This window comes from Quercus lobata, chromosome 3 (assembly GCF_001633185.2).
Source record: "Quercus lobata isolate SW786 chromosome 3, ValleyOak3.0 Primary Assembly, whole genome shotgun sequence".
NCBI lineage: Eukaryota > Viridiplantae > Streptophyta > Magnoliopsida > Fagales > Fagaceae > Quercus > Quercus lobata.
In genome coordinates, this window is record NC_044906.1 from 53,348,339 (window position 1) to 53,360,533 (window position 12,195).

Here is a 12,195-nt window from a genome sequence, read left to right on the forward strand (position 1 = left end):
GACCACTTACAAACTACTTATTGGAAGACCATGGTTGTATGAGTATGGTGTTGTGCCATCTATGTATCACCAATGCCTTAAATATTTCCAAGATGGACAAGTTAAGAAGATAGTAGCTGATGACAAGCCCTTTACTGTAGCTGAGTCACACTTTGCTAATGCAAAATTTTACTTGGAAGACAATATGAAAGAAGAAACCCAAGTCGTGGCTTCACCATCTAGCAAAGAAGAAAAGCCCCACTCCAAAGCTCCAGGATTGATTCTCCAATTGAGGAGAAGGAAACCAAGCAAACTGAGATTTCTATAGAAGAGAAGAAGCATCATACTTCAGAAGTAACTAGAGTAGCCCTTGTGCTACACTATGTTCCAGTTGCCAAAAGAAAAGAAGGCCAATCCCCATTTTTAGGAGATAAGGAGTCAATATCGAAGGATTTGCAAGGATTAAACTTGCCAGCTACTAAAATCACAAAACCAAGACCCTCAAGTCAACTGGTGAAAGGGTTTACAAGACCATCCCGAGGACCAATTGTTGAGCATGGGACTTTGCCAACCAAAAGAACCAAAGAGGGTTTTGACCCCAACGCATATAGACTCATGGCTAAAGCTAGTTATAACCATGAGAAGCCAAGTGGTTTGGGTAAGCTCATCTCTGAAGCCTTTGGAAAAGAAGAACATAAGGTGTCGAAGGCTAAAGGTTTCGGTGTAACAAGTTCTAAGGTTGGAATTGGATACACCCCACCAACTCCTGTTCATTCTCCCATCCAAAAAGCTAGTGTTTCAGTAATTTCAGCAAATTATGAGGAAGAACAATCTTTAAACCTATCAAAGAAATCATCTGTTTTTAACCACATTGGGCAAACCACTTCCCATATCTCTGTCTTTGATATGTTGGGGACACAAGAAGATAACTTTGTTGTTGGCACTCAAGGCTCTATTTTCACAAAACTGAGTCACTCAACTTCTTCTCAAGTTGGCACTCAAGGTTCAATTCTCATAAGGCTCAGTCATTCAATCCCTTATCGAATTTCAAAATATTTAAAGGCAAAGCGAGAGCATGAGAGGACAAATTTCCTCCCTAGAGGTGCTAACGACACACTTATTGTTGATCAAGATTCAAATGAGATTCGAAGCTCCACTCCATCTCGTATGAAACGTAGAACCATTTGGGAAGTGAATACTGGAGAAGCCTTGACTATAAAAAGGTGTACAATGGTGACCACAAACCAAGAAGTCAAAGATGATGTTAAGGATGCTCCACCCATATTTGAAGAAGGCATACGACTACAGTTGATGAATTGAAGGAAATCAACATTGATACAACTAAAGATGTTTTGAGAATTGGTCTTATCAATGGCAAATTCTTGAAGCATTACTATGATTGAAGTTTAAAATGCTCCTTGGCAAGAGGCTAAAATTGCCTACTTCAACACTTAAAGAGTACATGTTGTTCTCCCATTACTTTTGAAAGTGTTAAAAAAAAAACAAAAAACAAAACAAAGCAAAAAAAAAACCTCTCTGAACTACGTAATGACTTGATCCTTCTCAAAGGGTACGTAGGCCGCTTGGTATTCTATGCTAAGTTCAGTCACACGTCCAAAAATAAAAAATAAAATAAAATTTGAGCATGAAAAGTTACCAAGAAAGAAAACATTACTGTGAGTATGTCACTTGATGTTTCTAAAATGTGCTTTCTCTCTCATCTTTAAAGTCTAAGTAGTGTTGTCTTTCATATTTAAAGTCTTGGTGGTATCCCCTTACGTCTTCAAAGACCTGGTGGTACCTTCTTGCAGCTTCAAAGACTTGATGGCCTTCTCCTTCATTGCTTGGATGATGAGGAAGTAGTCAAGGCACTTGAAGAAGCTCATTCAGGGATTTGTGGTGCTCTCTAATCTGGTCCCAAGCTTCATTTTCAAATTAAGCAGATGGGTTATTATTGGCCCACTATGGTCAAGGATTGTATGGAGTATGCAAAAAGAGGCTCAGCATGTCGATTCCATGCAAACTTCATTCATTAACCTTCAAAACCCCTACACCCTATTGTAGCTTCATGGCCATTTGATGCTTGGGGATTAGATGTGGATTGGGCCACTAACACCAAAATCCTTGGATGAAAATTCATATATTGTGGTTGCAACAGATTATTTCTCCAAGTGGGCTGAAGCTGCTGTATTTCATGAAGTGAAGAAAGAAACTGTTGTAAACTTCATCAAAAGAAACATCATCTTTAGGTATGGTGTACCTCGTTATATCATCACTGATAATGAGAAGGAATTATACAACAAGTCGATGGACAAGCTTTGCAATGACTTTGGTTTTAAGCAGCATAATTCCTCCATGTATAATGCTCCAGCCAACGGTCTCATAGAAGCCTTTAACAAAACTCTACGCAATTTGCTCAAGAAAGTTGTAGGGAAGTTGAAAAGAGATTAGCATGAAAGAGTTGAGAAAGCTTTGTGGGCGTATCGTACAACATATCGAACACCTACCCAAGCCACGCCCTATTCTCTTGTTTATGGGGTAGAAACTGTTCTACCACTTGAATGCTAAATTCCTTCATTAAGGATTTCTATTCAAGAAGATCTTTCTAATGAAGAAAATGTTCGTCTACGGCTTGAAGAATTAGAAGCTTTGGATGAAAAAAGGCTGGAGGCACAACAATGCCTTGAGTGTTATCAACACTTAAAGGGTACATGATGTTTTCCCGTTACTCTTGAAAGTGTTCACCAAAAAAAAAAACTTCCTTGAACTACGTAATGACTTGATCCCCCTTAAAGGGTACGTAGGCAACTTGGTATTCTATACTAAGTTTAGTCACATGTCCAAAAAAAAAAAAAAAAAACTTTCTTGAACCACATGATGACTCGATGTCTCTCAAGTGCTACACAGGCAACTTGGTATGTCATACTAAGTGCAATCATAGTTTTGGGCAAACTTCACTATGAGGAAGTCGTTACAAGAAGACAATGCTACCATATGAAGGCAAGCATCACTGTAAAACATTGCTACCAAAGGAATGCAAAGTCACCATGAAAGCAAACAATATCATTGCGAGAATTGGCATCTTTAAAACGTGTTGTCTCTCTCAAGTCTAAGTAGTTCTACCTTTCACGTTTAAAGTCTTGGTGGTACGTATCTCCTTGCATCTTCAAAAACTTGGTGGCATCTCTTTGCATCTCTAAATTCTCTGCTGAGTTGGATCACCTCAAATCCTCGAAGTGTTGGTGTCATCTTCTCGTATATTTAAACTTTGAGTGGTGTCACCTTGTATCTCTAAAGTCTGGTACTCGTCATTTTATACCTTTAAAAAGTATCATAGCAAGAAGCCAATGCACATCCATTGTAAAGAGGCCAAAGTACATCCTTAGATTGTTGCATCGACAGTTGCTCCATTGCAAAGATGCCAATGCACATCCTTGCATGGACAAACTCCATCTTCAAGATCCTTTTCATTTTCAAGATAGTCTTCGTCTTCAAGATTGTCTTCATCTTCAAGGTCTTCTTCATCTTCAAGGCAATCTTCATCTTCAAGATAGTTTTCATCCTCAAGATTTTCTTCATCTTCATGATTATCTTCATCCTCAAGATTGTCTTCATCTTCAAGGCAATCTTCGTCTTCAAGGTCTTCTTCATCTTCAAGGCAATCTTCATCTTCAAGTTAGTCTTCATCCTCAAGATTGTCTTCATCTTAACGATTGTCTTCTTCCTCAAGATTGTCTTCATCTCCAAGATTGTCTTTGCCTTCAAGGTGTCTTCAAGGCAGTCTTCTTCTTCAAGATTGTCTTCATCTTCAAGATCTTCCAAAAACAATCTTCATCTTCAAGGCAGTCTTCGTCTTCAAGGATGTCTACATCTTCAAGATTGTCTTCATCTTAAAAAATTGTTTTCATCTTCAAGATTGTCTTCGTCTTCAAGGATGTCTTCATCTTCAAGATTGTCTTCATCTCTAATGCAATCTTTGTCTTCAAGATTGTCTTCATCCTTAAGATAGTTTTCATCTTCAAGGAAGTCTTCGTCCTCAAGATAGTCTTCATCCTCAAGATTGTTTTCATCTTCAAAATTTTCTTTTTCTTCAAGGTGTCCTCAAGGCAATCTTCGTCTTCAAGGTCTTCTTCATCTTCAAGGAAATCTTCATCTTCAAGATAGTCTTCATTCTCAAGATTGTCTTCATCTTCATGATTGTCTTCTTCCTCAAGATTGTCTTTGTCTTCAAGGCAGTCTTCGTCTTCAAGATTGTCTTCATCTTCAAGATCTTCCAAAAATAATCTTCATCTTCAAGGAAGTCTTCATCTTCAAGGCAGTCTTCGTCTTCAAGGATGTTTACATCTGCAAGATTGTCTTTGTCTTCAAAGATTGTTTCATCTTCTAGATTGTCTTCGTCTTCAAAGATTGTTTTCATCTTCAAGATTGTCTTCATATTCAAGGATGTCTTCATATTCAAGGAAACCTTTGTCTTCAAGATTGTCTTCATCTCTAATGCAATCTTCGTCTTCACGGAAGTCTTCGTATCCAAGATAGACTTCGTCTTCAAGATTGTCTTCAAGGTAGTCTTCATCCTTAAAGCAATCTTCATATTCAAGGTTGTCTCTATCCTCAAGATAGTCTTTGTCTTCAAGGAAGTCTTTGTATCCAAGATAGACTTCGTCTTCAAGATTGTCTTCATCTTCAAGATTGTCTTCAAGGTAGTCTTCATCCTCAAAGCAGTCTTCATCTTCAAGATTGTCTCCATCCTCAAAATTGTCTTCGTCTTCAAGATTGTCTTCATCTCCAATGCAATCTTCGTCTTCAAGATTGTCTTTGAGATCGTTGTATTGGTAGCTACTTGGCTTGAGAAACAAAATAAACTCTTGCAAGTTCTTTGTAGTGCCACTAAGTCATCAGATTACCTATCCTAAACGGAAGTGGAACAATACCCAAAAAAAAAAAAAAAAAGACATTCACAAGTGAAAAGCTTTGATCAAGAATTTACCTCCACGGAGTTGCACAATAGCCTCCTTGTGAAGCTCGATAGATTTGTGTAATTGAAATTTCAAGAAGCTTGATGGAATTGTGAAGTTGAAATCTTTTGAAGCCTAACTTGTGAAATCTTCTGAAGCCTAACTTGCGAAACTTATTGCAAAAATCTTCAAGGACAGTGATCTTCGAATGACCAAATGCTGCGTAAGATAGTCAAAAGAATAATTATCAAGAAAATCAAGTCATGTTACACATAAAAGTAAGGGTTTCAAATTGATGTTCAAAAAGAGAACAGCTTCATAAAACAAGTTTCATTAATTCTACTTGTTGGATATTGTGACAAAAAATGAGATAACACATGATTCGCCTAGAAATATTCATGTGAGTGGATCCATGGTCTCATAAAAGATAAAAATAGAAGACTTGCACGCATGGAATGATGGACATATAAATATCGCAAGAAAAAAAAAATAAATAAATAAAAAGGGCTTCAATCCTCAAATAGCATGTACAAATCGAAGAAGAAAAGGTAGCAGTGACAAAAAAAGAATAGAAAAAAAAAAAAAAAAATCAATGAACAACACTTAGATAGTATTTATGAAATCTTGCTCCAACTCAAGAATAAGATGCCACCAGTTCTTTGCTCTTCTAAAGAATAAAAGAAGTCAGTGTCATGATTAAAGATCAAGCAGATAAAGGAATGAAAGATTTAATGGCCGAACAACGTCGTTAAGCTATAGCAAATAACCTCTTTGCTTTGAAGATGGTTGTTCGGCCATTAAATCTTTATATAGGTGTATGAAGGAAGAATTTAAATTGGAGAAGAAGTCTTGAGTTGCGATAAGGATAAAGCTTCAGGAGTACTAAATAGCTCAACTAGTTTTGCCTACTGCTATTTCGAGTTTAAGTGGGACTCTTCAAAAGATGAGAGTTTAATACTTATTCAGTTGATTTGATAAGGAAGTCCAACAAAAGTCCTACTCGGATTGAGGTTATCCAAAAGAATACAATCCAATGTCCATTGTTGATATTCACGTGGAGTCATATTGGTATAGAAAGGTTTGATGGTTATTGGAAGTATTTATCTACTCAAAGACCAATTTGGCTAGGAAAAGAAGTCAAAATGAAGGAGAATTCTGGTATTTGTTGGAAGGTACGAAGAATCATCATTGCAATTAAACAAGCAAGTTGGGACTTATCCAAAGGATAGAGTTTCAGTCCTTATATGGTTGGGACGTTGATTATCGATATCAAGCAGTCTCAGGTTATTTGTTTAATTCCTACTAGGAGTCTAACTAAGACCACTTTGACTAGAAAACAAATTTATCCAGTCGAAGACTAATTTGGCTAGGAAAAGAAGTCAAAATGAAGGACGATTCTAGTGTCTGATGGAACATGAAGGATCATCACTGCAAAGGATAGAATTTCAGTCCTTATAAGGTTACTACTTTGACTAGGAAACAAATTTCCTTCTTAAAGTTATCTTCGCAAGACAAATTGATTAGGAGCAAAGCTCCTCATAGTGGTAGACTCCTGCACATGTTCAAGCTCTTGGAGAAATACCTGCTTGCAAGTTTCTAAATAAATGAAAGGTGCTGAAACTAATTGCATCAAAGCATGAAGTTGTTGAGACTTGATCACTTTCCACATTCAAAATTGTAAATATGACCAAGTCCTGAGGGGGCATTTATAAGAGGCAAAATTATTTTTTAAGCCAATTATAAAATGCCACATCAAAATTTAGTGGCAAATTCTAAATTAATGTCATTAAATTAATTAAATTAAATGATGACATGTGTCATCCAAATTGACATCACATTGACATATCAAAATTTGTCACGTGTCATTTGGCCTACAAGATAAAGATAAATTTCCTATTCGAAATTTATAATTATCTTTATTAAAATAAATAAATAAAATAAAGATAAATTTTCTATTCAAAATTGATAGATAATTATCTTTATTAAAATAAATTAAATAGAGATAATTATTTATCTTTGTTGATTATTATATTTATCAAAATATGATATAGATAAATAGAGATAATTATCTCTAAGAATAATTTGGGCCCGTCAAAAGTCTTGAAAGTTCAAATAGTGTATAAAACACCCTTGAACGTTTAGACCCCCAATTACAAAATAACCAATTCAAACTTTATGACAAACACTAAGTGTGCGGAAAATGAACACAAGCTATAAACAGAATTGGTAAACAATCTAAGCCAATTAAAATCACATTCACAGCAGAAAATAAAAGGCAAAGATTAAGGGAAGAGAGATGCAAACACAAGGACAACACACGATGTATTATCGAAGAGGAAACCGAAGCCCTCGACGTAAAACCTCTCCGCCGCCCTCCAAGCGGTTAATAATCCACTAGAAAATGTAGTTGGGATACATGAACAGCAATAGACCCTCCAAGCCTAATCTACCCGATGTACCTAAGCCCTCCAAGCTTCTTGCTCCAACGAGGTTGCGCCGAACCTTTTTCTTTTCTAGCTTACCAGATTCCGCTATAATCCATAGCATCTGCCATCCTTGGCATCTTCCAATGCTTCCCAAAACTCCAAAAACACTCAACACTCTAAATGGGTGTGGGTAGTATTTGGATAGAAATCCCCTCTTAATAGGTATGACAAGGAGAGAGGAAATAAGAAGAGACTACAAAAATTTCTCTCTAAGAATGAGTAGCTCTCTCTAATTGGGTGAGTGTTTTTAAGAAACCTCTCTTAGGGTTTTTCTTTCTGAATGGCCACACATATTTTGTGGGAATGAGAGGTATTTATACTGGTGTGAGAATGGAATGCAAAGAGTCAGTTTTTCCAAAACAAGGTTGGCTGGCGACTTGACCTCGCGACTTGACTGAGTCGCGAGTTCAAGCCACGAGCTAACTGAATAGCCAGTCTGGATTTTTGTCCTGTAGTGCTCCAGCTAGCATAACTATTCAGCTCCCCTACATGCTTTGCGCGTGTGCAACTTTTGGCGGCTTGCAAGTCACGAGCCTCCCGCGAGATCCAGCCGCGAGTTCCTGCTTCACTGCACAGTCTTGAGCATTTCTTCACACTCTCTCACACACTACTCTTACATGATTCCCACCTAAATACAGGGTTTCTAAGTGCTGTATTACAAGCAAATTTGTCATGGAATAAAGCCAACACATGGTTGATTAAATTCAACCTTACAATCTCCCTCTTTGGCTATTCCGTGACAAAACACCCTAAAACAGACTCTAGACTTAGACGTGAGTTTGAGAACAATGGCAAAACTCATTCACACCTAAATCTAGAAGCTGTGAAGCACTTGAATCATATGAACATGAATCTCCTGAAACACAACAATACACCATGATCATTGTATGCAGAAAAGCATGAAATGCATATGAAGCAGACATAATGTGATCAAGCAAAGATGGAGTTAAGAAAAAAACCATGGCTTGATCAAACAATTAATCACCACAAGGTAGTGACCACAATGCTCATTCACACTTGGAATGAACACTTGGACAAATAAACTCAATGCAAGTCACTTGCATGCCTAATACTCAACCAATGCACAATACACTAAGTATGTGCATCTAGGAACAATCCTACAAGGGCATAAGAGTGATAGTACTTAAAAAGAAAATGCATGATATTTAGTTAGAAGTACTGATTTAACAAAGCATAAAGGCTGCATAAAGCATGGTACAAACCATAAAGCCTACAGATAATGAAAACAAACCCTAAAAGCTTACAAAAGCAACATGGGGACAAACCACAAAATACTGAATATAAAATTAAACAATATAAACTAAAAGTGCTTAAAGTTTCTCCCCTTCAAAGTGATGAGAGGCTGTGATGCACTTGGAACATATATACTTGTAACCTGAAACACTTGCACAAAACACATTAGACCCTTAAGATAAAGCAAGTAATAAAAGGACAAGTATAATGTAACAAGTAAATTGCGATCAAGTAAACATGATGTGAAACATGTGAGCAACTTGATCATGCACCAAAACAGTCATATAGAAATGACTACAATGATCACATAGCAAAACAATTGATCATCCGAACATGCATTCAAAGAAGCACAATAGCATAAGGAAGTATGCATGTCCAATACACAAACATGAAGCGATGAGAACAACAAAGCATAACTCAAAGCACCATAAAGCCAACAAGAAAACAAACAGAACAAAGTTTTCTAATTAACACAATATCTTCTCCCCCTTGGTATATGCAACTCCACTATGGAAAATCTCTCCCCCTACAAATGTGCACGAGAAATAGAATTTCTCCCCCTAAGGATGTACACAAGAGTCATAGAGAAATGACAAAAATACTCTGGTATACTCTCTAAAGTATACTCTCCCCCTTTTTGTCAGGAATAGACAAAGGGTCAAGAAGAATTGAGGACAAGAGACGAAGGAACGAACAATGCTAATGATGCATGAGGGGTGCGAGATGAATGAGAAAATGAAGCTCAATCCTAAGACAAAACAAAGTGCTACAAAGCATAAGGTAAACATGACATGCTAGGATGAAGAAACAAGGTATAAACCAATGCATGACAAGGGTAGTAAAGGTGTGTGCAAGAGGTGGCTATGTGCAATGCATGACCAATGTATGAAAAATGCACATGTGGGGCAAGTTGTGTTAAAAATACAATCAATGAACCAAACATGTTCCTAATGAGGAAACATGAGAAACCCTAAAGTTTGGTACTCATTGGAGTCCAAACAAGCGAGAAAATACCTAAGAGGCATTTTATCAAACACCTAGTATGCACACTATGAACAATAATGTGAAATAATGCATGAACATCATGAAATCCACCCTTAATACATGTTCTTTTTGTCACAAGGGGCCAACATTCAATGCAAATCAGCAAAAAAAAACCAATCCCATGAAGAAATTTGACAAAAATTAAGTTTTCCCAACCCCTATGATAAAAATCCCAACCAAGAGCACAAAACTCTTCAAAACATAATCTGAGAATAAAAATTAATGAAAAGAATTTATAATTACCTTAGAAATGTTAATGAAATGAAAAACCATTCAAATTGGTTGGGTTTTGATGTAAAAATATTGAAAGAGGGGTTTTAGAGAGGATGGGAGAGGTTTAAAACAAGTTTCCCACAAAAAGCCCTTTAAAAAGCTATTTCTGGGCGTTTCGCGACTGGACGAGTCGCAAGGTTCAGTCGCGAAAATTTTCGCGAGTCGCGAGCAAGCCACGAGTGAGTCGCCAAAGGTTCTGGATGAACTCGCGACTGGGGTTTCGTGACTGGCAAGTCGCCAGCTGAGTCGCGAAAAACTCTGACACCTGTTTTTCAACACATAACATGTTTAAACAATGAAAAACAAAGTAAGCACTGAACAAAAACATAAAGAGTGATAAAAATCACTTCTAAAAACATATAAAATGATCAAAATTTTTTTTGGATTAATCCATATAAGATTGAACACACACACATCACATTTAGACAAGTACAATCTAACAAATGAATAAGACATTCATTGAACATTAGGCATGTGTGTTATGTGTGTGTATCAAATGTGGAATAGTCCTTAGTCTAGAATGAAACTTCAATGATCAATTCAATCAAGTCATACACAACTAGTACTAAGTCAAGTGATCTATCTCAATTATAGAAATAAACATGATGGGGTAAGAAATCGCCAAACATTGGGCCTGACGGCCTCGGACTCATGGGCCGGTATTAAACATGGGTCGAGGACTTAGCATCACTTAAAATATTTGTATACACGTTTGGGATCCGAGGAAACCCTAGGAAGATCAAGATATTCACATAAAAGAGAATTCTAGAAAATCCGCCCTACAAGGGAATACTTGTCCATCACGCCTAGGATTGTTAGAAGTAGAGTCCCATATGGAAAGAGCTTGGACTCCAAGAAGGAAAAGTCGATTCTCCACTACTATAAAAAGCCCTGATGACCTCGCGAAGAAAGGTACACATAATTTACCCTCTCTAGCACTCTAGAGTTGTGAGAAAAATTCTAACTTGACCTTCGGAGAACATTGGGCCGGCACTACACCGGTGCTCTCCAAAGGGTTTTCTTTTGATTGTTTTTGTTGTGCAGGTTCGCTTTGAGTCGCGAGTGCGGTGTGACCTATTGGTGATATTTTCGGCATCATCAAAACATATATGACCTCCCACAAGAAAATGATTACATACGATAAAACTTTTCATTTGGCTTCTTTACAATTCATAACATTTGATCAATTTGAATCAAAACATCTCATTTTGAGATCGATGCCTGAAATTTGTGATATTTCAATTTGATGAACAAGCCTTTGGCTTTTTGGGCATCATACATTTTCATATAAGTCGCTTTCCCTTTTTCCTAGTCGAATATTAGTATGTGCGACGGCTTTTGCAGCTCATTATCTCTTTTCATTTTGAGATTTACATTTATAGAGCTCTTTAAGCAATAAAAATAAAAGAGTGGGAAGAGATATAAGCATAAGTCTACACATGTATCAAAACCAACATGACTATTATCTAATCATTCATGACAAGCTTGAAGATCGATTTACAACAATCACACAAAGATGTCAAGATTTTTCCCACAAAGATATAAGTGCAAAAATAACAAGCTAAGCTCGTAAATGCACAAAGTCATTTGTACAAAAGTACAAGGCCAAACTCACATGTGATATGTGCTCAAACATATACGATCAAACTTTTTGAATTTTTTACTTTTTATGTGGTTTTGGATTTTTTACTCACACAAAACTAAAATATAAAAGTAAGATCAAAAACAAAACAATGCATACAAATAAATGCAAGATGCATAAAATGCATGAAGATATGACATTTAATGCATGAAGGGTCCTACAAAGATCGAAAGAATTAGATCAAGGACCAAAAGAGCAAAAGCTCAACCTTAGGAACCCTTCCTCATCCAAACAGAACGATTGTTTGGAATGAGTGTCTCGAGAGAAGTGAGACGAGAATTGGAAGAATGAGAACCGGAGATGCACATAGTCAAAGAGTTAAGAGCATTAAACATTTTCTTTAACAACATGCTATTTTCACTCAAAACCGGTTTACTCTTTTTAGCACAATTTCCAAAAAACTCAAGTTTTTCTTTTCTTTTGATTCTTTTAAAAGTATGAAACTTAGAGCATTGAGGTCTTAGATGATCAAAGGCACCACAATGGTGACACACAATGTGTTTAGGTCCACTAGGCCTTTTGGCAAGGGATCTAACAATATGGTTTTGCTTCCTCTTCAACT